Source organism: Mesoplodon densirostris, chromosome 4 (genome assembly GCF_025265405.1).
Source record: "Mesoplodon densirostris isolate mMesDen1 chromosome 4, mMesDen1 primary haplotype, whole genome shotgun sequence".
Classification (NCBI taxonomy): domain Eukaryota; kingdom Metazoa; phylum Chordata; class Mammalia; order Artiodactyla; family Ziphiidae; genus Mesoplodon; species Mesoplodon densirostris.
In genome coordinates, this window is record NC_082664.1 from 98139288 (window position 1) to 98166321 (window position 27034).

At 44.3% G+C, this 27034-nt stretch overlaps 1 long non-coding RNA gene across 6 annotated transcripts in view; it reads left to right on the top strand.

The window, feature by feature from the left end:
* The first annotated feature begins 22196 nt into the window (after positions 1-22196).
* LOC132488544 (uncharacterized) overlaps positions 22197-27034 on the top strand; it is a 44355-nt gene continuing 39517 nt past the window's right edge. For all 6 annotated transcript variants that reach the window (XR_009531759.1, XR_009531762.1, XR_009531758.1 and 3 more), the window contains exon 1: positions 22197-22358. This is a non-coding gene — a long non-coding RNA (uncharacterized LOC132488544). The remainder of the gene's footprint in view (positions 22359-27034) is intronic.

A 27034-nucleotide genomic window follows, 5' to 3' on the forward strand; every position in this document is an offset into this window, starting at 1 on the left:
CTGTCTTCTGGTATTTAAGGGCCCAGGATAATGACAACAGCTCTCTTGATCATCTTCCTCGAGAAGCCTCACCTAGGAAATGCAAAAGGGTATAATCCTTAAGAAGGGGAATTTAGCAACACCAAGCAAAATGACACATGCATTTGTTCTCTGACCAGCAAGTCCACTTCCATGAATCTATCCAAACAATATGAAGAAGACACATGCACAAGGATGTTCACTGCAACTGTATTGTTAATAGCAAAAGACTGGACCCACATATCATCCATAGGAATGGGGTGAAGAAACACTGGTACATCAGAACAATGGGGAGCTTTACAACCATAAAGAGAAATGAGGAAACTGCCTATAAACTGCTATGAGGGACTTCCCTGGTGGAGCAGTGGTTAAGAACCCACCTGACAATGCAGGGGACATGGGTGTGAGCCCTGGTCCGGGAAGATGCCACATGCCGCAAAGCTACTAAGCCCGTGTGCCACAACTACTGAGCCTGCGCTCTAGAGTCTGTGAGCCACAACTACTGAGCCTGTGTGACACAACTACTGAAGCCAGGTGCCTATAGCCCATGTTCCACAACAAGAGAAGCCACTGCAATGAGAAGCCCACACACCACAACGAAGAGCAGCCCCCTGCTCGCTGCAACTAGAGAAAGCCCGCACGCAACAATGAAGACCCAACACAGCCAAAAATAAATAAATTAATTAATTAGTTTTAAAAAAACTGATATGAGTTTATCTCTATGATACATTGCTAACGGGAGGGAAAAGCAAAGTACAGAGCAATGTTTAGAGTATGTTACCTTTTGTGTAAGAAGGGAGGAAATATGAATAATTTTCTTTTTCTGTGATATCTTTTTCTGGTTTTGGTATCAGGGTGATGGGTGGCTTTTTAGAATGAACTTGGGAGTGTTTCTCCCTCTGCAATTTTTTGAAAGAGTTTGAGAGGGATCGGTGTTAGCTTTTCTCTAAATGTTTGATAGAATTTGCCTGTGAAGCCATCTGGTCCTGGACTTTTGTTTGTTGGAAGATTTTAAATTACAGTTTCAATTTCATTACTTGTGATAGGTCTGTTTATATTTTCGAATTCTTCCTGGTTCAGTCTCGGAAAATTGTACCTTTCCAATAATTTGTCCATTCCTTTGTGGTTGTCCATTTTATTGGTATATAGTTGTTTGTAGTAGTCTCTTATAATCATTAGTATTTCTGAGGTGTCAGTTGTGATTTCTCCTTTTTCATTTCTAATTTTATGGATTTGCATCCTCTCCCTCCTTTTCTTGATAAGTCTGACTAAAGGTTGATCAATATTGTTTATCTTCTCAAAGAACCACCTTTTAGTTTTATTGATCTTTGCTATTGTTTTCTTCATTTCTACTTCATTTACTTCTGCTCTGATTTGTGATTTCTTTCCTTCTACTGACTTTGGGTTTTCTTTGTTCTTCTTTCCCTAGTTGTTTCAAGTGTAGGGTTAGATTGTTTATTTGAGATTTTTCTTGTTTCTTGAGGTGAGATTGAATTGCTATAAACTTCCCTCTTAGAACTGCTTTTGCTGCGTCCCATAGGTCTTGGGTCGTTGTGTTTTCATTGTCATTTGTTTCTATGTATTTTTTTTTATCTTGTTTGATTTCTTCAGTGATATCTTGGTTATTTAGTAGCACACAGTTTAGCCTCCACGGTGTTTTTCACAGTTTTTTTTCCTGTAATTGATTTCCAATCTCATAACATTGTGGTCAGAAAAGATGTTTGATATGATGTCACTTGTCTTGAATTTTCCGAGGCTTGATTTGTGACCCAAGATGTGATCTATCCTAGAGACTGTTCCATGTGCACTTGAGAAGAAAGTGTATTCTGCCACTTTTGGGTGGAATGTTCTATAAATATCAATTAGATGCATCTTGTCTAGTGTGTCATTTAAAGCTTGTGTTTCCTTATTTATTTTCTGTTTGGATGATCTGTCCATTGGTGTAAGTGGGTGTTAAAGTCCCCTACTATTATTGTGTTATTACTACTGTCGATTTCTCCTTTCATGGTTGTGATCATTTACCTTACGTATTGAAGTGCTCCTATGTTGGGTGCATAAACATTTATAATTCTTACATCTTCCTCTTGGATTGATCCTTTGATCATTATGTAGTGTCCCTCCTTATCTCTTGTAGCAGTCTTTATTTTAAAGTCTATTTTACCTGATACGTGTATTGCTATTCCATATTTTTTTGATTTCCACTTACATGGAATATCTTTTTCCATCCCCTCACTTTCAGTCTGTATGTGTCCCTAGGTCTGAAGTGGGTCTCTTGTAGACAGCTTATATATGGGTCTTGTTTTGGTATCCATTCAGCCAGTCTGTGTCTTTTGATTGGGTCATTTAATCCATTTACATTCAAGGTTATTATCAATATGTAAGTTCCTATTACCATTTCCTTGTTTGGGGTTTGTTTTATGTGGGTCTTTTCCTTCTCTGGGTTTCCTGCTTGGAGAAGTATCTTTAGCATTTGTTGTAAAGCTGGTTTGCTGGTGCTGAATTCTCTTAGCTTTTGCTTGTCTGAAAAGCTTTTGACCTCTCCATCGAATCTGAATGAAATCCTTGCTGGGTAGAGTAATCTTGCTTGTAGGTTTTTCTCTCTCATCACTTTAAGTATATCCTGCCACTCCCTTCTCACTTGAAGAGTTTCCACTGAAAAATCAGCTGATAACTTTATGGGGATTCCTTTGTATGCTCGTTTTTGTTTTTCCCTTGCTGTTTTTAATATTTTTTCTTTGAATTTAATTTTTGTTAGTTTGATTAACATGTGTCTTGATGTGTTTTTCCTAGGGTTTATCCTCTATAGGACTCTCTGTGCTTCCTGGACTTGGGACTATTTCCTTTCCCATGTTAGAGAAGTTTTCAAGTATAATCTCTTCCAATATCTTCTCAGACCCTTTCTTTTTCTCTTCTTCTGGGACTCCTATAATTCAAATGTTGGTGCATTTATAGTTGTCCCAGAGGTCTCTGAGATTGTCTTCAATTCTTTTCATTCTTTTTTCTTTATTCTGTGCTACGGTAGTTATTTCCACTATTTTATTCTCCAGGTCACTTGTTTGTTCTTCTGCCTCAGTTATTCTGTTATTTATTCCTTCTAGTGTATATTTCATTTCAGTTATTGTGTTGTTCATCTCTGTATTTTTGTTCTTTAGTTCTTCTAGATCTTTGTTAAACATTTCTTGTGAAAAACCACATTCACAGAAAGATAGACAAGATGAAAAGGCAGAGGGCTATGTACCAGATGAAAGGAAAAGATAAAACCCCAGAAAAACAACTAAATGAAATGGAGATAGGCAACCTTCCAGAAGAAGAATTCAGAATCATGATAGTGAAGATGATCCAGGACCTTGGAAAGAGAATGGAGGCAAAGATCGAGAAGATGCAAGAAATGGTTGACAAAGATCTAGAAGAATTAAAGAAGAAAGAGAGGTGAACAATATAATAACTGAAATGAAAAATACACTAGAAGGAATCAATAGCAGAATAACTGAGGCAGAAGACCAGATAAGTGACCTGGAAGACCGATTGGTGGAATTCACTGCCGTGGAGCAGAATAAAGAGAAAAGAATGAAAAGAAATGAGGACAGCCTATGATACATCGGGGACAACATTAAACACAACAACATTCGCATTCTAGGGGTACCAGAAGGAGAAGAGAGAGAGAGAAAGGACTCGAAAAAATATTTGAAGAGATTATAGTCGAAAACTTCCCTAACATGGGAAGGGAAATAGCCACCCAAGTCCAGGAAGCGCAGAGAGTCCCAGAAAGGATAAACCCAAAGAGAAACACGCCAAGACACATAGTAATCAAATTGGCAAAAATTAAACACAAAGAAAAATTACTGAAAGCAGCAAGGGAAAAATGACAAATAACATACAAGGGAACTCCCATAAGGTTAACAGCTGATTTCTCAGCAGAAACTCTACAAGCCAGAACAGAGGGGCATGACATATTTACAGTGATGAAAGGGAAGAACGTACAATCAAGATTACTCTACCCAGCAAGGATCTCCTTCAGATTCGATGGAGAAATCAAAAGCTTTAAAGAGAAGCAAAAGCTAAGAGAATTCAGCACCACCAAACCAGCTCTACAACAAATGCTAAAGGAACTTCTCTAAGTGGGAAACACAAGAGAAGAAAAGGACCTACAAAAACAGACCCATAACAATTAAGAAAATGGTAATAGGAACATACATATCGATAATTACCTTAAATGTGAATGGATTAAATGCTCCAACCAAAAGACACAGGCTCACTGAATGGATACAAAAACAAGACCCATATATATGGCATCTAGAAGAGACCCACTTCAGACCTAGGGACACATACAGACTGAAAGTGAGGGGATGGAGAAAGATATTCCATGCAAATGGAAATCAAAGGAAAGCTGGAGTAGCAGTACTCATATCAGATAAATTAGACTTTAAAACAAACAATATTACAAGAGACAAGGAAGGACACTACATAATGATCAAGGGATCAACCCAAGAAGAAGATATAACAATTATAAATATGTATGCACCCAACATAGGAGCACCTCAATACATAAGGCAAACGCTAACAGCTATAAAAGAGGAATCGACAGTAACACAATAATAGTGGGGGAGGTTAACACGTCACTTACACCAATGGACAGGTCACCCAGACAGAATATTAATAAGGAAACACAAGCTTTAAATAACATAATAGACCAGAGAGATTTAATTGATATTTATAGGACATTCCATCTGAAAACAGCAGATTACACTTTCTTCTCAAGTGCACATGGAACATTCTCCAGGATAGATCACATCTTGGGTCACAAATCAAGCCTCAGTAAATTAAGAAAATTGAAATCATGTCAAGCATCTTTTCTGAACACAACGCTATGAGATTAGAAATCAATTACAGGGGGAAAAAACGTAAAAACACAAACACATGGAGGCTAAACAATACGTTACTAAATAACCAAGAGATCGCTGAAGAAATCAAAGAGGAAATCAAAAAATACCTAGAGACAAATGACAATGAAAACACAACAATCCAAAACCTATGGGATGCAGCAAAAGCAGTTCTAAGAGGGAGGTTTATAGCAATACAAGCCTACCTCAAGAATCAAGAAAAATCTCAAATAAACAATCTAACCTTACACCTAAAGCAACTAGAGAAAGAAGAACAAACAGAACCCAAAGTTAGTAGCTGTAGCTAAATCTGTAGCTTTACCATGCTGAAGGCCTCCTGGGAAAAGCCAAAGATGCTCCCTGGGTGGGATTGGACTCTGGAAGTGCACCTGGAGGCCAGAAGCTGAAAGAAGAGGTGAGAAACTTTACAAATGGAGTGGTGGAGCTTTTGACCCTCCTTTCCTTCCAATCAGACTGGTGTTGGGAGAATCTGCTCTACAGCTGTGTCCGTCAAAATGGAGAAGAGCTTTTCTCACCCACAGCAAAAGAAAACCGTCTATTTTTTTGAGGAATTTGGGGGAAGTTTCCCTGGGGTTGGTTGCAAGCTATCTGAGTACCATCACCCACTTTACCCCCCAAATCCCTTGCCTCTCACCCTCCACTCATTTTGCCAACAGCCCCGTTTTGTTTGTTTGCCTAAGATAAGTCTTCTAAGTTTGGTGTTGCCACCATTGGTCCCACATTTTTGTCGCATTCTGCCAGGACATTCTCTGGGAATTCAGGAGCCTGTGCTGGCACATTAGAGCTCCTGGTCATTTTATCCACAAGGCACTTTGGTTTCCTTAACTAAGGTTGATGAGCTTTAAAGGACCTACTGACATGTTAGAAACCAGGGGAAATGCATGAGCTCTACAATAGAAAAAGGCAACTCAAACATCAATATGAATATGTGTTTAAATGGCTATAAGATGGAACCTAGGCAGCTAGTCAACTTCAACTCCCCTCAGCCCTTTCTGGGCTTTATATGAGTTACATTTTGTTTGGCTCATGGATAGATTTTAATGTGCTTTGTGGGGAGGTGTTGTCTCTAAAATGAGGAGTGCTCTGTGGCCTTCTGAAGTTTTATACTATGGCCCTCCAGGATTTCCAAGGTGGACTTGCAGGGAACTTCACAAGTTGAAGATTAAATGAGATCACAGAGAATAAACTACTTTGAAAGTAGATTTTTTTAGGTTCTTTGAGGATCTCTTCTGTCATTCTTTTATCCTCTCCTTTTCCAATATCAGAGAATGAGTCACGATTCCCCAGAGCCACTTCCATCCCCAACTCCTACTCCTGTTTCCTCCACTAATCCAATCCCACTCTAAATCTGCCACTGGAGCCTAGACAAAATCCAAGTAAGGGAAATTTTCTCTGTCATTTCTTGTGCCCCATAGAAACTTGATTTTTCTAAGGCTCACAAATGTTATTATGCCACCCTTGCCCAACGTATTACAATTGATTTAGGAAGATTTGGGAACCAAGATTAATAGGGGCAAATTTGGGGACAAGTGGGTCTCCTCAGTGTCCTTAGCCCATTGTCATCTGTGCTACTGGAACCCTTCCCTTTACCCCTAAATTGTTCCCGGCATACTTAGCTCCCAATTTCCTCCATGATTGAAGAAAAAGTGTGTTTCTCTCCCTTTTCCTCCCTATCTTTTGACTTTTGCTTTTCAGCAAAAGTGGTATATTCTCTCCTTATTGTTAGTTCACGGGCACAGGATGATAATGGTAATTGTGATACTAGTAATTATTGTCCTAACTTTCTCACTGTTCTGATTGTGCAGCCTTGTGTAGTAGAGTTGTTTTTCAGGGATGCAAGACCGCACTTTGTATCTGAGATTTCTCCAGCAGCCACTTGGAATTTAGAATCCATATTCTCAAACTCTAGCATTTATTAGAGGACATGTGATTAATCCAAGTTTTGCTCATGATTTAAAAAATTTCCCTGGGGTATTAGAAGACCTTGAGTCTAAAGCAATGGGTGTTCTTTGAGTAAGTAGTATTTCTCCACACTTCACATCACCCGTGGAGTTGTGGAAGTATGGACAAAAACAGGAATTTTCTTCCCGACCCACCAAACCTCCTCTTCCTCCTCTGCTCCATTTCTGAGTCTGAAATTGCTCCTCAATTCCCCCTCTGACCTTGCAGTCACTTTCAATATCTCTTCTACCTTCATGGCTCAAGCCAACGTCAGGTACCGCTCCAGTGAACTACCTTTCCCTGGCAAGCACTACTGTGAATCCTCGCCCTGTGATTGGTCCCCCCACCTGCAGCCCTATCCATACAAGTCCTTACCAGACACTCCAAAAGATGATGCTTCCCAAGCCGAAGTTCATGTCATTAAGAGCCAGAAACAGTTCCTTACCTGATCGTCTGTCGGGTTAAGGAAATTTTCTTCTATTAGCAATTTTTAAAAATCAGAAATAAGGATTTATTGTATAACACTGGGAACTATGTTCAATATCTGGTAATATCCTATAGAAGTATCTGAACAAGTATACATATATATACATGTATATATGTATATGTAGTATATGTGTATATACATATATAAATATATATATACTGAAAGTATATATACTGCATCACTTTGCTGTACACCTGAAACTAACACAATATTGTAAATCAACTATACCTCAATTACATAAATAAATAAATAAATAAAAATTTTTAAAAATCAGCAATAAGCATTAAGTTTACTAAAATTTTTTAGTATCTCTTAACTTAGCATGTGGAATTCTTATTGGATCTACTGGTATGCCATATCATATTAATATAGTTTCTATTTTTATGCCATTTTCACCCTCTGAGATAAACCCTACTTCATTGTCATAGCAGAGAATTGTTTTAAATTGAATTCAGTTTGTTAGTGTTTTGTTTGGAATTTTCACAGCTATGATTCTCAATAATTAGGGCATTACAATAGTAGTGATTTTCAAACAGTGAGTTGTATGGCTCTTAGTTTCCACGGAGGCCCCAAATGTATTTGAGGGTGAGGCATAGGAATTAGGGTGGAGGGAAGAGGGTAAAGCAAGTAGGTGAGTACAAGCTCTCCTCACTTCCTCAACCAGAGATGCTTCGTTTTTAAAATCTTTTTTATACATTAGGGTTCCATGTGTGGTTTTAGAGTTGACATTATTTGAGTGAAATGAATTGGGTGGTTTTCAATCTGTTCAGATTTGCTGAGACACTTTAAATAGCATGGGAAATTATCTGTTCTGTAAAATCATATGAAATCAGATCTTTTTAACAGGCAGAAGAGTGAAAGGGTCAGTAACTTTTTGGAAACCCTTTAAATTGAAATTTCTGTTGAGGTGATTGTACATTCGTATGCAGTTGTAAGAGACAGTCCAGAGAGGTTCTCTGTGCACTTTGGCCAATTCACCCCAGGTAACATTTTCAAAATTATAGTATAATACCAGAACCAAAATATTGTCATTGATGTAATCCACGGTCTTATTCAGGTTTCCTGAGTTTTACTTGTACTCTGTGTGTGTATGTGTGTGTGTGTGTGTGTGTGTGTGTGTCTGTTCGTGTGCATGTGTGCATGCTCTATACAATTTTATCATCTGTGTGTGTTCGTGTATCCAGCAGCACAATCAGGCTACTCAGCAGTCCCAACACCACAAAGATCCCTCACGTTGCCCTTTTATAATCAAACCCACAACACTCCTGATACCCCTTCCCTCTCCCCTTTTCTAATCCCTGGAAATCTCTAATATGTCCTCCATTTCTTTTTTTTTTCCATTTAAAAAATGTTACATGAATGGAACCATACAGTGTGTAACCTTTCGGGATTGGCTTTTCTCACTTAGCATAATTTCCTGGCTACTCATTCAAGTCATTGTGTGTAGCAACAGCTGGTTCCTTTTTCATTTCTGGTAGTATTCTATGGTATGGATGTTCCACAGTTTGTTTAACCATCCATCTGTTGAAGGATATCTGAGTTTTTTCCAGTTTTTGACTATTACAAATAAAGCCGCTATGAACACTTGCATACAGGTTTTTGTAAGCATGTAAGTTCTCATTTCTCTGGGATAAATGCTCAGTTGATGGGCTGTATGGTAAGTGCGTATTCAATTTTATAAGAAACTGCCCAACTGTTACCCAGGGTGATGGTACCATTTTATGTTCCCTCCAGCAAATGCAGGAGTGATCCAGTTTCTTTGTTTCCCTGCCAGCATTTGGTGTTGTCACTATTTTTTATTTTGGTCATTATGATAGATAGGTAATAAGAGGTCATGTGGTTTTTATTTTCCTTTGAAATATAATTGACATAAAATAATATATTAGTTTCAGGTGTTCATTGTCGTTTTAATGTGCATTTCCCTAATGACTGATGATGTTGAACACGTTTTCATATGCTTATGTGTCATCTCATACCCTTTTCAATAAAATGTCTATTCATGTGTTTTACCCAGTTTCTAATTAGATTGTTTGTTGTTTTTACTGTTGAGTTTTGAGTTCTTTATACATTCTAGAAATTTGTCCTTTGTTGGATATGGTTTGCAAGTATTTTCTCCCAGTATGTAATGTTTCCTCTTCACATGAACTTTCTCAGAACAAAAGTGGTAATTTCAATTAAGTCCAATTTAGCAAATTTTCCTTTTATGGATCATGCTTTTTGTGTCAAGTCGAAGAACTCTATGTCTAGTTCTAACTCCTAAAGATTTTTGCCTATGTTTTCCTAAAAGTTGATAGCTTTATGTTCACATTTAAAGTCTATGATCCGTTTTGAGTTAATTTTTGTATAAAGTGTGAGATTTAGGTCAAAAGAGGTTCTTTTTGGATGTCCAACAGTTTTAGCACTATCTGTTAAAAAGGCTGTCCTTCCTCCATTGAATGGCTTTTGTACGTTTGTCAAAAAACAGTTGGGCATACTTGTGTGGGTCTATTTCTGGGTTCCCTATGATCTTAAGTATATCCCCCTGCCATTAACACAGTCTTGAATACTGCAGCCACATAATGTCTTGAAATCAGGTAAACTGATTTTTCCCACTTTGTTCTTCTTTTAAAAAATTATTTTGGCTATCTACTTTCTTTGGCTTTCCATATAAATTTTAGAAAAGGCTTGCCTTTGTCTACCAAAAACCTTGTGAGATATTGATAAGTGTTGTATTAAACCTATCAGTCAGTTTGGGGAGAGTTGGCATCTTTACTGTATAGAGTCTTCCAATCAATGACAACACAGTATGTCTCCCCATTTATGTAATTCTTTGAGGTTTTTCATCAGCATTTTGCAATTGTCAGCATTCAGATCCTGTACATGTTTGGTTAAGTGTATAATCTAAGTATTTCATTTTCATAAGAGTGACTGTGAATGGCATCGTGTTCCATTCCATTTTGCATGTTCATTGTTATTCTATAGAAATTGATTATTATGAATGATCTCTTATCCTCGGAGAACATCCTTATTAGTTCTCAGAGGGTTTGTAATGGAGGAGGGGGGGTGGAATTTTCTATGCAGACAATCATGACATCTACAAATAAAGGTAGTTTTATTTCTTCCTTCCTAATCTGTATGACTTTTATCTATTTTTTCTTAGATTTGTGGAGTGGCTAGCACTTGCAGTACCATGCCGAATAAGAGTGGTGAAAGTGGACATCCGTGCCTAGTTTCTGATCTTAGAGGGAAAGCAGCCAGTCTTTCACAATTAAGTTTCAAGTTATCTGTAGGATTTTCATAGATGCTGTTTATCAAGTCGTATTATTTCCCCTCTATCCTGAACTTACTGAAAGTTTTGATCACAAGATGGGCATTGGATTTTGTCAAATGCTTTTTATGTCAATTGCTATAATCATATGATTTTTGTTTTTTAGCTTGTTGATATGGTGGATTTCATTGATTGATTTTGAATATTGAACCAGCCTTGCATACCAGGAATGAATCCCATTTGGTCCTGGTGCATAATTCTTTTTACATTTTGCTAAATTCTGCTTGCTAGTATTTTGTTGAAGAGTTTTGTGTCTGAGTTCATGAGAGATACTGGTCTATAGTTTTCATTTTGGGTACTGTTTTTGGTATCAGGGTAATACTAACTTCATAAAACAAATAGGGAAGTGCTTCCTTCTTGTCTGTTTTCTGAAGAAATTACGTAGAATTGGTATTAATTCTTCTTTAAATGTTTGGTCAAATTCTCCAGTGAATCTATCTGAGACTGGAGATTTCTTTTTCAGGAGTTTTAAAATTTCTAATTCCGTTTCTGTAGTGGCTACTCTAGTGGCTACAAGACTAGTCAAATTGTCTATTTCGTCTTGGTTGAGTAGTTTGTGGTTTTTTTGGGGAAATGATCCATTTCTTCTAAGTTGTCAAATTTATCACTATAAAGTTGTTCATAGTATAACCTTATTATCCTCATAGTAAAAGATCTACAGTGTCCCTTGTTTTTTTTAAAAAAAGAGTTTGCTACTCTATTGTATGTTACAAAAGAATTATAGATTGTGGAATGCAGTTTAAAGATGACATATGCCAACAAGCACCTTGTATTATATGGCACTGTCCTAATTCAAAATTGTTTTTATCTTGGAATTGCTTGGTATTAAAAATTAAAACTTCTGCTCACAGGCACACCAAGGTGTGTACCCTGTAAGCATGGTATCAGTGATTTTTTTAAAGTTATTATTATTCTGAAGCCTCAGACAAGAATTATAACTTCTGTGATGATCATTTCTTTCCTTTAATTATTTCTGTAACACTCCACACTGAGTTTTGGAAACTCATCCCTCATTTTTTTAACAAAAAGTGGGGGGAAAGTTTGTTACTCTGTTGAATGTTAAAAGATTGACAGAACCTGTAGTGATGGCCCCTATTTCATTCTTATTATTGGTCATTTATGTCTTCCATCTTTCTGCTTCATCAGTATTCCTACAGGCTTATCAATTTTATTGATTTCTTTCCCCGAGAACCAGATTTCTGTTTCATTGATTTCCTCTATTGTTTTCCATTTCATTGATTTCTGCTTTTGTCTGTATTCCTTCCTTCCTTCTTCTTGCTTTGGGTTTATTTTGCTTTTCTTTTTCTAATCTCTTGAGGTAGGAACTCAGGTTTTTAACTTGAGACTTTTCCTCATTTCTAATATAAGCATTCAGCGCTATCAATGTCCCTCTCAGCACCACTTTTGCGTCACCCCGACATATTTTGATACGTTGTACTTTTTCTTTTCATTCAGTTCTATAACAAGTAATTGTCAGAAGTGTACTTTATTCATTGTCTATGGTTCACTCTTATACAACTGATGCCATGAAGAACTTCAGTTTACAAACAGTTCTCAGCCATGTCCGGTGTAAAAAAGAAAAAACAAACAAACAAAAAGTAGAAACGCTCTCAAAGTCAAGTGTGCATCTGGAAACAATTCAAAGATACCGTGATAACCTTGGAGGAAAGTCAGTAAGAAATTATGTGGGAAGAAGGGGGTGTAGCAGACGCTGTCAGTCCGGCCACGTGTGCATTTCCTGAAGATCTGCTCTGCTCCTGTGAGGGAGAAAATACGGGGCATTTACTAACTGGTGCCCATCAAATCAATCCTCTTTTCATTATGCCCAAAAGCTTCTTAGCAAGACCTTGGGTTCTCTGCTTACAACACTTTTACAGGGAATTGGACTTCTGTGGCTTTTAACATTGAAAAGATGTCTTAAAAGATGTCTTATTGAAATCGATTGTGTGTGTGTGTGTGTGTGTGTATTCTATTTTCTTTGAGACTTCTTTTTTGACCCATTGTTTTTTGGAACTGAGTTGTTTAATTCCTACATGTTTAGAAATTTTCTAATTGTCTTTCTGTTATTGATTCCTCGTTTGATTCCATTATGGTCAAGAGAACATTGTATGATTTCATTTTATTAATCTATTTTTAATTGATTTCATTTTTTAAAAAAATTGTTGAAGTTTATTTTATGGCCTAAGAGATCATCTATCTTGGTGAATGTTTCATGGGCACTTGAAAAATAATTTATATTTTGTTGTTGGGTGGGATGTTTTATAAATATGAATTAGAGCCTGCTGATTGATTATCCTGTTCAGGTCTCCTATATCTCTGATTTTAGAGGCTGATTAGAACTCTAGTAGTTCTATAAGTTGCTGAGAGGGGAGTGCTGAAGTCCCCAACTATAACTGTGCATTTGTCTGTTTCTCCTTTCAGCTCTATCAGTTTTTACTTCACCTGTTTTGAGGGTCTGTTGTTTGGCCTATGTGCATTTAAAGTCATTCTATCTTTCTGGTGGATTGATCCTTTTTAATGACTTTTTAAACTCCTTTTATTGTCATTGAGCCCTTCATGGTTCCTACACCTCTTCGAGGTAGTTTTAATAACCTATATTTTCCCAGAAAATCTTCAATAGCATTGAAGTTCTCAAAATATTTTGTTATCCCAAAGCATATTGTGTGTGTCTATGCATACAAGGTATTTTTATATTTACATAATATAAACAACTATGTGCAAACACTATATATACTTTATAGTATTGCTTTGGAAGATTTTAGAATATACATAAATGTGATTGTACCCTATGTATCCATTAGCAAATTGCTTTCCTCACTCAACATCATGTTCTCCAGGTGTATCCATGTTGACACATAAAGATACCTCATTGCTTTGAACTGCTGTGCAGTAACCTTTTGTGTGAATACACATTAACAGTTTATCCACTCCCATGCCTGATTTTTCCTGTCTTGAGTTTTCATTATTCTGTGGGCCTGGGTAGGCTCTGTAGCCGAACAGTTGGCAGGACAGCTAATCGAGTGTTAGTCACTCTCTTCCCTACCTTCTGGTCTTTTCTCCTCTCCCCACACCACGCATCTCCCTTCTCCCTGTCCTCCCCACTAAACACCATACTCCTCCCGGGGCTCCTCTTCTTTTCTGAAATCTGTCTCTGCGGTTTTTCCATGCCAGCTCTTTCTTTATACCTTGGGAAGCTTTCTCTACCCGTGTTGAATTTTTCTCACCCCAAGGACTATGATTTATTCACCTCTGTGCCCCATCTCCCTCCAGATCTACTCAGCCCCCAGCACTGTTCTAGAATCTGCTGGGCATTCAATCAACAGTTTTTTAAATCAGCACATCAATGAACAAAGCCTGTAGCCTTTAAACAACTTATAGAGACCACTCCCACTCGGCTAGGCATGGACTCATGTGAGCGTGGAATAAAATCCCACAGGGCACACTGTCTATTTTCCTGGAGAAGCTGTTCAGGGGCCAGACTCAGGAATCCTCCAGTGCTGTCCTGGCCATGGACCCCACTGCTTTCAGGGATGCTCGGGTGAGGGCCTGAGGGGTGAAGGCCCCTGCCCCCAAAACCCAAAGGGATCAGACCCCTAATTGGGACAGATTTTCAGGGGTGGCAAGCAAGAGGTACAGGGCCCCTGCCCCTCTATCTGGGGAGTCACCAGAGACTGCCTGTAAAGTTATGGAATTCCCCAATAATAATTACAATTAATTGAACACTTAGGGTAAGTAACCCAGGGACATTCCTTGGCACTTGACAAACACCTGGTTGTGCTTGCAGCTGCTAATAATTTAGGGTTTATTAGGTCCAAGGCTCTGGGTTAAGTGCTCCTCACAGACATTTTTTCTTAATTTCACCTTTTCAAAAACCCTATGTAGTAGGAACTAGTAGTAGCAGCAGTAGTAGCAGTAGTAGTAGTAGCAGCAGTAGTAGTAGCAGTGGTAGTAGCAGCAGTAGTAGTAGCAGCAGTAGCAGTAGTAGCAGTAGTAGTAGCAGTACCAGTAGTAATAGTAGCAGTAGTAACAGCAGTAGTAGTAGCAGAAGCAGTAGTAGCAGTAGTAATAGTAACAGCAGTAGTAGTAGCAGCAGTAGTAGAAGTAGTAGTAGTAGCAGTAGTAATAGTAGCAGCAGCAGTAGTAGCAGTAGTCATAGTAGCAGCAGCAGTAGTAGCAGTAGTAATAGCAGCAGCAGTAGTAGCAGTAGCAGTAGTAATAGTAGCAGCAGCAGTAGTAGCAGCAGCAGTAATAGTAGCACCAGTAGTAGCAGTACCAGTAGTAATGGTAGCAGTAGTAGCAGCAGCAGCAGTAGTAGTAGCAGTCGTAGTAGCAGTACCAGTAGTAGCAGTAGCAGTAGCAGTATCCCCACTTTACTGATAAAGAAACTGAAGCTCAGATGAGGCAAAATATCCCGCTCAGGATCACACAGTAAGTGGCAGAGCCAGGATACAAACCCAGGTGGCTGTGCTGTCTCCAAATGCCCTTTTCTCTTCCCTCTGTCCCTCCCTCCCTTCTTTTCTTCCTCCCTTTCTGTTAAACATGATTTTTTATTATACAAAGAAAACCGAAATATATTTTTCTTAACTTCCAGACCATATACCTAGAGTACAAATCTTTATTATCCTCCCTCTTCTCCCATCCTAATCTGTGCATAGAAATACAGGGCTTTATTTCATTGTGAAGCTTCTGACTGGTTTTCTTTTTGTTTTTTGGCCGTGTTGGGTCTTTGTTGCTGCACTCTAGCTTTCTCTAGCTGCGGCAAGTAGGGGCTACTCTTTGTTGTGGTGCACGGGGTTCTCACTGTGGTGGCTTCTCCTGTGGCGGAGTACGGGCTCTAGGTGCACGGGCTTCAGTAGTCGCAGCACGTGGGCTCAGTAGTTGCGGCATGCAGGTCCTAGTGCGCATGGGCTTCAGTAGTTGCGTTGCACGGGCTTCGTTGTTCTGCAGCATGTGGGGTCTTCCTGGACCAGGGATGGAACCCGTGTCCCCTGCATTGACTGGCGGATTCTTAACCACTGCACCACCAGGGAAGTCCCCTCTGACTGTTTGGTGTTTTTTTTTTTTTTTTGAGCTATATAAGTAACTGCCTTTATTATGTTTATCATCATCATCATTAGATCCTGAGAATTCAGAAGTAAATAACCCACAGTCCTTGCTTTTAGGGAGCTGATAGACAAGTAGTATGGAAACACATGATAAACCATTAAGCCCATCAACATGCAGAACAATAATTAAAAGTTTTAATAAATGTAGTGGAAGAAACAAACAGAGGACTGGGGGAGATGATGTAGGAATAAGGATGACACAGGGAGCTTAACCAGGGATTAGATGGTGGAGAAGAGCTTTCTGAGGAGATGCTAAAACCTTGTGGTGGATTTGAACTGTGTCTACTTAGGTCTCTATTTTCCAGAATTTTCTTCCTTGCTTAGTTCTTGTTTGGGTGAGCCACAGAGACATTTTGCATAAGATCTGGAAAACCGAAGTAAAGCAGCTGCTTTTTTTTTTTTTTTTTTTAACGCTAGGAAGTTTGGTGCAGGGCTCTGGGACTGTCGCAACTCCAATGTGAAGTCACCGATCTGCCGGCTCTCATGCTGATGAGGGGCAGCAGCCCAGCCTGCAGCTCCTGCAGCACCTGCTCCAGCGTGAAGCAGCTCTTCCTTCAGCTGCTCCAGATGCTGGGCTGGTGACTACAGCCTAGTGATGAAGGGTGCTAGCTTTTCCTATACCACTTGCATTGTGGAAGTTGGTCCGGAGACAGTGAGAGACAAATGTGGACTCCTGCTCACCCCATGGGGTCTGATTGGTTTTTAAATGATTTTTTTCTTTTTGGGGGGTAAGCGATAGATTCCCACGGCTCAGAAATCAAACTCTCTAACTATCCAGCACTGTCTCCATCTCTGCCCCGCCTCATCCCACCTTCCTTCCTCACCCACAGGGGACCACTGGGCTCATTTTCCCCATGTCCTCCCAGGGCATCTTCATTTACGTCCACTCATGGACAAGTGTCCTTTCTGATTTCTCCCAATTTGGGCCCCAAAGGTAGCACACTCTCCACACTGTTTTGCATCTTCAACAGTTGTTTATGAACCATTGCTCCATAGTGTGTATTGCCTCTGGTTTGTGGGAAGGAAGGGAGTAGGGCAGGCCTCGGGCAACATTTCTCAAAGGAGGCATTTGTTCTGTGATGTTCTCTTAGCTTCCTTCCTGCAGCTCATTCCCACCCCTCTTGGTCCAACTTCATCACTGCTGGGCCCTGGACGTCTGAACGTCCTCCCTGATGGCTCTGCACATGCCCGACCAAAGCCGTGACCCTCTTTGCCCTTCCCACATTGTCAGGATGCACTGCTTGGTACGGTAGCATGAGTGTCCCCCTGTGTCGAGTAAAGAGCTAATGGTGGCGTTTCTGGCAGTGCGGGGAGGGTGCTTTTGGGGAAGGGGCTTCATGGGTACTGCCGAATGGAGCTCGGCAAGTGGCTGCAGCATCTTGGGATAGAAGGAGCAGCAAATCCGGAAAGCTTCTTCCTCAGGCAGTGCCCACACCGCCACCAGGCGAGGGCAGGACACCGTCCCGCCTCCCACAGCTTCTGTCCCTGCCCGCCCCAGCCCTGCCCTGCTCCTTTGTGCACCCAGAGCTGAAGTGATGACTCACCAGTGACCTTGATCCCAGCTGCTCCCTCAGAGGGGCAGTCGTCGCCTCCCAGCCTCTCCCTCAGGAACCAAAGCTGACAAAGCCATCTCCTGCCACAACCTTGCCCTGGCGGGCCCCACCTGACCCGCCATTTTGGGGGAGCTTGACCAAAAATGGAAGATTTGATTGAATTTACCCAACACTGAGATCAGAGACTACTGACTTAATGGTGGCTAATACTGCCCCTAAAACTACCTGCAATTCATTCTGAATTCATTGAATACATATGTATGGAGAGCCTGCTATGAGCCAGGCACTGTTCCACGTCTGGAAATGGAGCAGTGAATACAAACCCTTGTTCTCGTGGAACTTACATCCTGGGAGAGCAGGCAGCCAATCACATCCTCCCACACCAAATAAAGTGTGTGTGTGTGTGTGTGTGTGTGTGTGTTTGTACTGCCAATATTTGTGTATTTGTACTGTCAACCAGGAATACCCATAGATGAACAAGTTGAGTTTATTACTTGTTGCAACAAAGGAGCCCACACACCATAGGGGAACTAAGGGCACCTCAGCACAAGGGTTTTAGGAAGAACCTAGAACAGGATTTGGGCTTTGGCTGTGTCGTGTGGGAGAGGGCCTAAGAAAGTGAGGCTTTGACCTGGATTGGGCACTGCCAGAAAGCAGTGAGGAGTCTATGATAGGGTATCTTAGTAAATCTCATCTAAAAGGAGGGAGAGCAGATGGAGGTCAAAGCTGTAGTTAATAAAGAAACAGCAGTCACTCCTATTACCCAGGAGACACAGATTTGGGTATTTTGTGGCTTGGACAATGCTCATGTTTTGCTGCATTCAGACGTGATAATGGAGTGATCTTGTTTTTGTCTTGACACATCGTGGTCACAGAGGGACCTTGTCTGATGGTGACGTCCTACTAAATTGTATCCATTCAATGGGAGAAAACAGCAAAGCCTAGCTGTGTGTGCAGGGCCAGCTCCCAGATGTCAAGGCTACTTCTCTGCAAGCTCTCTCTCACTCTGTATATAATATATAGGTAACTTCAGGTGTAAGTAGGTGCTTTGGAGATAGAGAGGGCTAGGAGTTGCCAGCATGGGGAATGTGGTTACTTTGAAGCAGGTGGTCAGCGAGGCCTTAGGGAAGGTACCATCTGAGCAGAAACTTGAGGAAGCCAGGAGACAGCCACGTGGACATCCGGAGAAGAGCTTCCTGGCTAGAGTCAGCAGAGGCCTCCGCAGTGGGAGTGGGCTTGGCTTGATTGAAGGGGGCTTCTCTTGTTGCGGAGCACGGGCTCTAGGTGCGCAGGCTCAGTAGCTGTGGCACACGGGCTTAGTTGCCCTGTGGTATGTGGGATCTTCCTGGGCCAGGGCTCGAACCTGTGTCTCCTGCATTGGCAGGCGGATTCTTAACCACTGTGCCACCAGGGAGGCCCGCATGCAGCAACAAAACCCAACACAGGCCAAAGTAAATAAAGTAAATAAATTTATAAAGAATAAAAGGGGGTGAGTGGGCCTGGAGCAGAGTGAGTGAGGGGCAGGGCGGTGGAAGATGAAGTGTGAGGCGTGGTCCAGGCCAGATGGGGTCAAGCCTGTTGGCCAATGTGAAGAATTTGGCTTTCATTCTGAGTGAGATGGGAGCCATTGGAGGATTTTGCAGGGACAATGGACACAGTCAGATTATATTATAAAAAGCCTCCTCTGGCTGCTTTTGAGACTGAACTCTAGGCAGCAGAGATGGGAAATGCTTCAGGAGGCTGCTGAGATGGCCCAGGGGAGGAGAGATGATGCTGGTTTGGACCAGCTTGGTGGTGGCACATAAAGTGGTATGCAGTGCTCGGGCTGGACACGGATTGGAGGTAGGGTAAAACAGAATGGTGCCAAGAGTTTTTATTTGAGCAAAAGATTGAGTTGTCCTTTCCTGAGATAGGGAAGCCCACTGAAGGAGCAGGATGTCTTTTGCAAAGTAGTGCAGCGGGAGCTCAATGGAGGCGTGCTAAGGTGAGGAGGTGTCCCTAGACATCCAAGCCAAGGTGTCGAGTAAGCAGGTGCACCTGTGGGCCTGAAGTTCCTGGAGAAGTTTGGTGAGAGTACAGATATGGGAGCTGTCTTATGTTTATCTGAACATAAAGCATGGGCCTGGATGAAATCACCTAGATCTGAGTGTACAGAGGGAAGAGGTTTTGTTTATCTGCACTCACTTCCCAGGCACTCCAATATTTGGAAATCGGGGAAGTGAGGAGAAATCAACAGAGGAGACTGGAAAGGAACATCCAGAGAGGTAGAAGAACCAAGAATTCAATCATCTATTGACAAATATGTATTGAATTCTGAACATCATCTCAGAATTTCTAAGACCTTAGATTCTGAACTACTGAAATACTGGACAGATGGCAATGCCAGGAGGGGAAAAGAAGGTGTGGGCCAAGACTGTTCGTTGACATCCGGAATTTCTTCCCTCTTTCTTGATAACAGAAACCTGACTCTGTTGGGAGAGGCAATGTACTCACATAAACGTCTACATAAGATATAAATGGAAGTATCATGTGAGACTTTTGAAGCTTGCTTCAATGGAGCTAACACGGTTGGGAGGCACACATCTGCTCTTCTGCTCTTATTCCTTCCTGCTGTATGAAAGATAGATGTTATAGTTGGAGCTCCAGCAGCCATCTGGAATCATGAGGCATCAGCAAAATGAGACCAAGCATTAAGGATGGCAGAATGGAAGTACAGGAGCCCATGCTCTTTAAAACTGTGGAGTTGCCAACTAGTCATAGATTACTTAACTTTAGATTTATTTTTCATGAGCAAGAAACAAACTTTTGTCTTTTTAAAATTCACAGTTATTTTAGGTTCTCCGTCGTAATGTTGCAAAATCTGATTCTAACTGAGCTGAGATTTATTCATAGTTTTTCAAAACTGTGTGCACAACTTGTGTGAGGAACCAAGTTGCCTACACAGCTTGTCATGGTCTGTGCCCTCCCAGGACTCCCTGTGTGGTGGGGAGGACAAACAGGTACATGGGTCATTACAGCATCGGCTGGTAGGGGCTATGATGGTGGTTGTGCTCCAGGGTCTACAGCAAGAACTGAGACAGATGGCAACGCAAGCTCCGTCCTCTCCATTCCTTTCAAATCATATCTAAATTCAATGACTCAACAAGTGTTCTCGGTCTGATTTTGTTCCCTTGCCTACATTTAATTTTAATTTATTCCAGTACCTAATTTAAGCTTGGAGTTGAGGAGGGGAAAAAATGATAATGTGGACCAGATTTTAGATGGTTGGCACTTATAATTTCACAGAGAGTCTCAATGGAATAATAAGCAATGGTTATGAACTTGCTAAGAATCAGTTTGGTATGTGGAGCTTCGTCCAACTAACAATTCTATAAATACTCAAGCTCCAGAAAATTGGCAGGAGTCTAAAATTACAAACGTGATCTGTGTCATTTCTTTAATGGACCAATTATTTTGATGCCTCCTTTTCCCCTTGGAAGGCACCTTAGCAGCACACTTGGCTAGCTTCTTACCTCTGGCCAAAACTGCTCTTGACTAACAGAACCTTCATGTCGTACCCATCTCCAGATCTAGGCCAAATGGAGACACAAATCTATATGGAGCACTTATTAGGTACCAGGCCCATTACATGCGTGCTCTTATCTAATCTTTACAATAACCCTGCAAAATAGGTTCTAGAATCTTCCTTTCTCCAGTAAGAATCCAACACCCAGAGAACCTGAGCACTCTGCCTCTAGTCCTAAACAGCTCTTGAGGGTAGAGCTGGGGTTCAAACCCTTTCCTCTACACCATGCTGTTTCTGCCCCAAATGCCTAGTGTCTTCCCTGTCATCTTACAGACTTTTAAGCCTGGAATCTCTTCTGTCCAATCTCAACAGCTTCCTACCCATGGGCTCTCCTTCCCAGTTTCCACCGGTCAAAATCCTACACCTCATCCACATCTTTTGTGCAGTCACATCACCTCCCCAATAAACTTCCTGGCACCTCCCATCAGTGTGAACTGTGCTTCCTGGGAATTCTCCCCGCCCCATGCTTGGCTCTTACAACACTTATCATTTTCTGTACTTTACCAGGGCTTTTTGCATCCTTTTTGTATCCTACCTGAATTATCCATTATCAGCGGGAGGGAGGAAAGAAAGGACATTTGTTGCACACTTACTTTGTCATAGGAGTTTGTCTCCTTTAATCCCTCAGATAATCCGATGAGGACTTTTTACCTGCCATGTTACAGATGAAGTTGGATACACAGCAACCTGAAGTGGTGGAATGAGATGCAAACCCAGAAAGCAAGAAGGAGAAATTATAGATAATTTTCCCCACTCTTGAGCCTAGCCCATCGCTCAGGCATCCAGCAAATGTTTGTGGAGTGAATGAATGAATGGATGAATGAATGAATGAATATTTGAAGGTCGGTTTACAAAGGAACTTAGTGAGAAATGACACTGGTAGGAGAGCTGAAGTACCCTGAAAACTACATATTCCAAGCACAGATGGGGTTCAGTGGCTGAAGAAAATCCCAAACACTGAAAGGAGCTCAAAATAAAAAGAAACGGTTTCCTGAACACTTTCACAACTAAAGGTGTGTCTCCGCAGACCAGGTACAGAAGACGCACTTGCAATCTACAGAGCTCCCTCCTTCAGAAAGCTCTGGAACAGAGTCGGGTTTTGTTCGCAAACTTCGGCCGCGGGGCCGGGCAGGGGCCTGCCGCTTTAAGAATCTGGTCGAAGTCCTTTTTCTCTCCGTGCCCCCGCGACTCACGGTGCCGGGGAAGCCCAGCGCCCGCCCCTTTCTCCTCTTGTTGGCTTAACTACGGGTTCGGATGCCCATCCGTCACAGAGGCGCCGCCTCCGATTGGCTTCAGGCCGGGAGGCGGGGCGGGATGAACGGAGAAACTAGTGTGTTGGCGGCGCCCCGGCTGTACCTCAGTAGCAGCGCGCTCAGCGGCTTTTGCGAGCTCGGGGAGGAGAGCAGCGGCGGCGAGGGCTGCGGAGCCTCGCGCGGGCGGCTAGGGGCCTCTGAGCGCGGCGGGTGGCGACGCCACGAGCGGTGAGTACCCGGGCTGGGCTCGGGGCGCCGTCCTCAGGCCGTTGTAACCGCGCGCCCGGGCGCCGGCTTTGGCACTTGTCACCACCCCTCACCCCGGGCCGGGACCGGGAGCGCCGGGTCCTGCGCGCCCCGCCGTGGGAGCCCCCGGCAGAGTGAGCCTCGCGGGACCGCGTGCCCCGCGAGCAGCACAGCGGGGCTGGAGTCCCTGGAACCGCCTCGGCCACCTCGGGGTCTCGGAGGGCTGGAGTCGGGCACAATGGTGGGGAGTGGAGGTCTGTAGAGAGCCGTCCCCTCCCCAAGCCCGCTCCTCCCTCCTCGCGAGTGCCGGGGGAGCCGGCGAGGGTATTTGCTGAAAGCTGTGAGAGAGAGAATGAATTGTTTTGCAAATGGATGTTGCGCGCGGGAGCTGCAACTCTTTCCCCTGGGAGTGCTTGATTCATTGAGTCCGCAGACTGTGTTTTTTAAAAATGACTATTGATGCTGGAAAGAGGAGGCTGCCTGTCTTTGAGGATGTGAGCAGCCCGGCTTTGCGCCGCGGGCCGGGCGAAGTCCCCGCGCACTTGACGCCGAGGGCCAGATGGCTGCCTGCCTCGTGCAGAGCGAGGGCCGAGGGGTTTAACCAAGGGAAAGGTCGTCCACGCGAGCCCGGGCCGGAGTCTCCTGTGCCCCGGCCGTTTACGTCCCACCTGACAGGGCCCCTCGTCTCTGTTTGGAGAGCTGTGGAGCAGCAGAGGAATGGCCACCCGTCCTAAGCCTCGCCCACCTGCCCCCCAGGGTGGCCCCCACCCTAGCAGGTTCAGAGCAAGCCTTCTCTGGCCCTGGCTGTCCTGTTGACCCCATCTTGCCCTGGCTCCGGGACCCCGCAGCACTTGGGCACGCCCCCCACTCCTTTTCCCCGTCGTGGTTGCTTGAGAAGCTTTCTGGTTGGGACTCTGTGCCCCCAGGGGCACCGTACATTTTTGTGCTGGTGCTCCAAAGAACCCAAAGTTCATTTCCACTACCTTTGAGCAGAGAACTCTTTATAGAGATCTTAACAAAGGGGGTGGGGTGGGGGCCGACCCAGGTTCCCCGCAGGTTTAACGCAGCCACTCTTGGTCCTGCTGGGTTGCTTTTGGGCAGGGGGAAGGCTCCCTGAGCTTTGGCCCTCCCTGGTTAGTCAGGGCAGAGAAGGCCAGGTGTCTGGGCCTTTTGGTTTCACTCTGGTTCTGGGGCGTGACTGAGGGAGGGAAGTTGCCAGGGGGAGAGGAGGCAGGAACCCCACAGTCTGATCACAGGCCAGACTCTGGTGACTCTGACTTGGTCCAGGCCCTTTGGGACCCTGGGCCTCAGTCTGCCCGTTCACAGGTGGGACCGAAGCTCTTTGAGCCCAGGTGTGCTGTTAGGATTGCTAAGGGGCTGTTGGTGAAGGCTTGCATTTGGGGACTGGGGAGGAGTAGGACCCAAGGTCCACCCCACCGGGGGCAGGTTTGGTGTCCTTGTAACACGGGGTCCTTGAGTCCCCAAGCCGTGCCTTTGGAGGATGAGGGACTCAGTCTTCCGTGCCCGGCAGCTGTCTCCGTTTTGAGCCATTCCCTTTGTCAGGAAGTGACTCCATGCAGGTTACTCAAAGGAAGGTAGAGAGAAATGGTAGAGACCTTCCTGCCGGGGCTCAGGCTGCAGCCGGATTTATGTATGCGGTGCAGAGAGAGGAGCTGCGGGCGAGTGGCACACTGCACCTCAGAGGCGGCTTGTGCAGCCTGATGCCCCTTAATAGCATCTTAAACCTGCGGGCGCTCAGTGTGGGAGAGGAGAGCAGGAAGAAAGAGGACGATTACCCGGGCCTTGGACTTCCTGGTCTGCAGCGAAAGCAGGCTTGGTCCTTCCCATCTGTTACCGTGATGCACCATGTGGGGTGGGGTGGGGGAAGTCAAAGGGAGTGGTGGTTTGTTCATTCATTCGTTAATCGATTAATTGATGCATGGTTTGAAGGGGCTTGATTGGGACCCTGCCTTCGGGGAGCTCCTGGACCAGGTGTGCTGGCATGCATGTGGGTTAGAGGCCCTGACACATCGAGGTGTGCACAGCACCCCAGTGACAAAGGCAGCAAGGGGAGCTGAGGGGACACAGGAGGTGCGCGGGTGGTGAAGGCTTCCTGGAGAGATGATGCCTTGATTAAGTAAAGATGAGAAAGGCATGTGGTGGGCTACCACCTCCCCCCACCCACTCACACTTCTCCCAGAGGCCACTTCATTGCCAGCCTCCAGGCAGGTGCAGGTTGAGGGCAGAGAGCATGCAGGTGGGAGGTGATGGAAAGGTTCACCTGAGACTGTGGTGGTCTGGCCCAGGAGTCCCCCAGGAAGATGGGTGGCTTCTGGATACAGCCGATCTGCTCAGGGGATCATGGGAGACCCCACCCCAGCAGCCCCAAAGACCAGCCCATCGCCTGAGCCTTTAGTCCCAGGGTACCAGCCCTCAGTGTGAGTGTGGCCTGAAAACGGAGGGGGCTAGCAGAGCTGGCACAAGAACACAGTGGCCAGACACAAATGAATTGGCTGATTGAGATGCTCCTTTTCGTCTGATGTGGTAAATTTCATAATTGAATTGCCTTAGGCAACCAGGGCTGTTGAAGCGTTTTCCCAGCCAGAAAACACTTAGTTGGGACAGCTAGGGGCAGGGGTGGGGAGAGTGTATGCATCCACAGCTTTTCCTCACAGCATCCCAGCAGGCCTTTTCCCTTAGGAATCTGGGTCTGTCCCCAGGTGATGGAAGTCAGCCCAGCCTCCCCTCTAGGTTCCACTCCCTTTCCTAGACCATCTGGCCCCTGAGCAGCACTGCTCCCACCCCAGTGTAATATGTAGCTAAAGCTGATACCTGTCACCTTCAGGCACTCACCTTGCCAGACTTACTGCAGTTCCCTTAGCTGTTAGGAGCATGGAGGGGGGATTGTGGGATGGAGGGCTCAGGGATGGGAGGGTTCCCTGTTATTAAGTCTCTTCAGCACCAGGTTGGGGGTTGGGGGGAAGAGCATGGGCTCTTTGAACTGGACTCGGGTTCAGATGTTGCTTATGTGTCTGTGGGCAGCCCTCTCCTGGGGTCCCAGCCACCTGCACGCACCCTGCCCCCTCCCTCTGGTGCCAGTAGACGCTGTTCTTTCTAACTGCTAAAGCTTTCCTTCCCAGCCCTGTCAGTGGCCTTTTGGATGAAAAATGGTAGGCGTGTGTGGCTCACTAACGTGTTTTTAAAAGTGCCAGCTCTGTGGTCTCAGAAATCCAGCTTAGTTGGGAACTTTCACTGTATTTTCTGCAAATACATAAAAGTCTCCCAAGCCATTCCCTCCCCCAACGATGGTCTCCTGCACCTCTGGGACAGAGTTTAGATGAGGCTGTCTGGGCCCCACCTTGTCTCAGCGTGACTGAGGCCCAAGGCCAGCTGCACCTCTTCACCAGCTATCCCACAGATGGAACCGTCACACCTGGACCGTGTCAGCAGAAAGAGCACTTAAGTGGGGGTCTGGGAGTCCTGCTCTGCCCCTACCTGGCTGTACGACTTCCTGTAGGTCCCCTTACCTCTATGGGCCTCGATTGGCTCTTCTGTAAAATGGGTGGATGTTCTTCGGTACAATGCTTCTACTAAATGTCTTGCTGTAAAATCTCAAAAGGTCTTGTGTCCTCTGGTATTAAGTAGTTTTATAAGGCTTGAGTTACTTGCATAGCTCTCTTGGGCAGGAAGAGGGAGTGGTGGCCGGTAGAGTGCAGAGGGGCTGAATTAGAAGGCAGGAATCTGGCATCCTAGCTCCAGCTCCACCTCTGATGGGTGCTGTGGGCCTTTGGGCAGGTCGCCTTCTGTCTCTGGGCCCTCATTTTTCCACCTGTAGAATGAAAGTGGTGTAGTAGGCAGGAGCCCCATTTCCTTTCCTTTCTTGGTGAGTGGAAAGTGAGTCAGACTTTCCCAGTAACTCCAGAGGGACAGGGCTCTCTCCTCCCTCGGTCCCCTGCCTCTGTCCACTGCCTTGGAGTTTGGGGCCCAGGTGTGAAGGGCAGCAGGTGTGGGAGCACTGAAATTGACCGCCCCCCACCCAGCCCGGAACAGATGGGCTGAGACCTCGCCTGCGGAGTGTCCCCTGGGCATAGAGCCTAGGGCCACCTCTGAAAGGAGAGATGGACAAAGACTTCCTAGGGGGCAAGAGGGATCTTGAGGGAGCCCAGGGGGACAGAGGAGGACGCCAGGCTCCCTGCCTCCTGCACGCAGCACTTTGCCAAGGAGGCGCCTGCAGGACCAGTCTGATGGCTCCTCCTGCGAGCAGGCGGTAGGTGGGGGCTGAGCAGGGCCCTGGGAGAACTGTGTCAGCGGCTGCCAAAGGGAGGACCCCTTTGTCGCTCCCCACCCACCTCTGTCTGCCAGGAAGTCACCTTGGACTTTCAGCCGCCCTGCCCGGCCCGTCCGTCAGAGTAGGATGCGGGGATAGGATGGAAACTGAAACTCAGACTTGCTTACTTTCTGCCTGCTCCTGTTGGGCCCCCAGGGAGAGGCTGACCACAGATCAATCTAGGCTGAAAGGAATTAATTTCCTAATTAAGATAAGAAAGGCTTGGCTCATTCAAACCCCAGGATGAGCTGCCTGCCGGATTTGCAGTTGGCCAGGTCAGATCTGTCTGGGCAGGAGTGAGGGCCACGAGTTGGAGGAGCTCTTTTTCTAG